Source organism: Ambystoma mexicanum, chromosome 2q, assembly GCF_040938575.1.
Source record: "Ambystoma mexicanum isolate Mex_15411 chromosome 2q, UKY_AmexF1_1, whole genome shotgun sequence".
NCBI classification, from domain to species: domain Eukaryota; kingdom Metazoa; phylum Chordata; class Amphibia; order Caudata; family Ambystomatidae; genus Ambystoma; species Ambystoma mexicanum.
This window is the reverse complement of record NC_090924.1, coordinates 691,715,901-691,718,400: the sequence shown is the minus strand read 5'-3', so window position 1 is coordinate 691,718,400 and position 2,500 is coordinate 691,715,901. Positions and strand designations below refer to the sequence as shown.

General features: G+C 55.3%; 2 non-coding genes across 2 annotated transcripts; both read left to right on the top strand.

Annotated features, from left to right (window-relative positions):
• Positions 1 to 1,642: 1,642 nt before the first annotated feature.
• On the top strand, positions 1,643 to 1,715 carry TRNAV-AAC (transfer RNA valine (anticodon AAC)). Its single transcript has one exon. It is a non-coding gene; the product is annotated as a tRNA-Val (tRNA).
• A 288-nt stretch (positions 1,716 to 2,003) lies between these two features.
• TRNAL-CAA (transfer RNA leucine (anticodon CAA)) lies at positions 2,004 to 2,115 on the top strand. The gene is made up of 2 exons: positions 2,004 to 2,041; positions 2,070 to 2,115. It is a non-coding gene; the product is annotated as a tRNA-Leu (tRNA).
• The last annotated feature ends 385 nt before the right edge of the window (positions 2,116 to 2,500 follow it).

Genomic DNA, 2,500 nt, shown 5'->3' with positions numbered 1-2,500 from the left:
CGCCATGAGTGATCTGAGGCCAGCCCTTATTTGCACCCTGCAAACTGTCCACTGGCTCCATCAGTGGGCGTTTCCTGCCATCCCTGGGTCCTTAAGTGAGTGTTTGGGTACTTTTGATGCAGAGATCGGGGCATGAAAACCGGCGCTGGCACCTGGCGACATTGGGTACTGAAGAATCTTTCCCAATCCTGCCCATAGCTGTCATGGTGGCCGAGTGGTCTAAGGCGCCAGACTCAAGAGACGCAGCTCTTCCCTGCATCTGGGTGTTCTGGTCTCCGATTGGAGGCGTGGGTTCAAATCCCACTCCTGACAAGCCGGGCTCATTTTTTTGAGCACATTTCAGAGTGTAAGGCTTGCGGAAAACCTCGTGGGGGCCCCCGAATGCACGGCCCAGCGAGCCTCCCTGTTCTCTTCTGCTGCCTTGCAACTGGAGCTGTCTGCCAGAGACGCCGGAGGCACACCTGCCCTTAAACCCCCACTGGCCCACGGCTGCATAACCCGCATTTTCTAGTGGCTGGCTTGGTGACATATGTCACTGAGCCCAGTCTACTCAGGAAGTGAAAAAAGTCCCCTTCACAGTTGGAGAAAGTGCTCTCCTGCCACCTGTCGGTCGTTGAAGGCACCACACCTCAGCAAAATAAAAATAAAAAAACAGACATGCTCAGTCCGGGGGATGTAAAGGTATTTACATAGCAAGAACAGAGAGGCTGTTGGGAGATGACAGAAGCCATGCTGCCCCAGAGTTCTCTTCTGAAATTCGCAGGAATCCAGAGGTTGGAGCGGGCTGAGGGAGTGCGCCTTCTTGCCTCTGTCGGCTTTCAAGACACATCCTCCTGCTGGGAAGCTGCCCACCCTGAGCAGCACAGGTTTGCGCTCTAGGCCAGTCGGCCACATATATCTCGCCTGATCGAGCCCGATCGAGCGGCAGCAGATGGCCTTTGGCCAGCGAAGGCTGCCGCTCTTCTTCTTGTTTCTCTGCTTGAGAGGCAGCTCAGTCCTCTGCGCTTGCGCCAGGGGCAGGCCACGTGACACGCAGGGGTCAGGCCGTGGAGATGCTGGGGCATGGCGCCAAGTGAGGTAAGCAGACCACCCCCCTCCCCCTCACTGCTCTCTGCATGCGGTGGCTCGTTGGTCTAGGGGTATGATTCTCGCTTAGGGTGCGAGAGGTCCCGGGTTCAATCCCGGACGAGCCCTTTTTTTTGGAGCGCCGAAAACAAAAAACACAGAGTCCCCAATTCCCCCCCAAAAATAGTTTGTGCGTGACCGTATCTGGTTCGATGCCCGTCGCCAATGGTTGGCTGCTTTTAAGCCCATGGCCCAAGAGGCAGTGTTGGAAATTCCCCCTCCTTTGTAATCATGCGCTGGCGGCGAGCTGATGTATAAAGGTTTGGACATGCCTTCTGGGTGGGGACTGCCATGGCTCGCGCCACTGTTGCATCCAGCTTGGTCTTTTGTATGTGTCTGCAGCCTGTGTGTGAGGTGCTGTGAGTGCTGCCATGTAGGTCCGGCGCAGGCTTGCGCCAAACTTTCACGTTGGTGTGTGCCACCTGGCAGGTACCAGCGGGCCCCATGAGACATCAGTGCCACAAAGCCTTTCAACTGAAAGCTGTCCCAGCACACTAGAGCGCAGCCTACCAGAGCTGTTTCTGTAGTGTAGTGGTTATCACATTCGCCTAACACGTGAAAGGTCCCCGGTTCGAGACCGGGCAGAAACATGGTGCTGGTTTCTTTTTATTTCCACAATGTCAATCGGACACATTTGACCGCATGCAGGTTTCGACAGGTATGGACAGGCTGGCACTACGCCATGAGTGATCTGAGGCCAGCCCTTATTTGCACCCTGCAAACTGTCCACTGGCTCCATCAGTGGGTGTTTCCTGCCATCCCTGGGTCCTTAAGTGAGTGTTTGGGTACTTTTGATGCAGAGATCGGGGCATGAAAACCGGCGCTGGCACCTGGCGACACTGGGTACTGAAGAATCTTTCCCAATCCTGCCCATAGCTGTCAGGGTGGCCGAGTGGTCTAAGGCGCCAGACTCAAGAGGCGCAGCTCTTCCCTGCATCTGGGTGTTCTGGTCTCCGATTGGAGGCGTGGGTTCAAATCCCACTCCTGACAAGCCAGGCTCATTTTTTTGAGCACATTTCAGAGTGTAAGGCTTGCGGAAAACCTCGTGGGGGCCCCCGAATGCAGCGCCCGGCAAGCCTCCCTGTTCTCTTCTGCTGCCTTGCAACTGGAGCTGTCTGCCAGAGACGCCGGAGGCACACCTGCCCTTAAACCCCCACTGGCCCACGGCTGCAAAACCTGCATTTTCTAGTGGCTGGCTTGGTGGCATATGTCACTGAGCCCAGTCTACTCAGGAAGTGAAAAAAGTTCCCTTCACAGTTGGAGAAAGTGCTCTCCTGCCACCTGTCGGTCGTTGAAGGCACCACACCTCAGCAAAATAAAAATAAAAAAACAGACATGCTGAGTTCGGGGGATGTAAAGGTATTTACATAGCAAG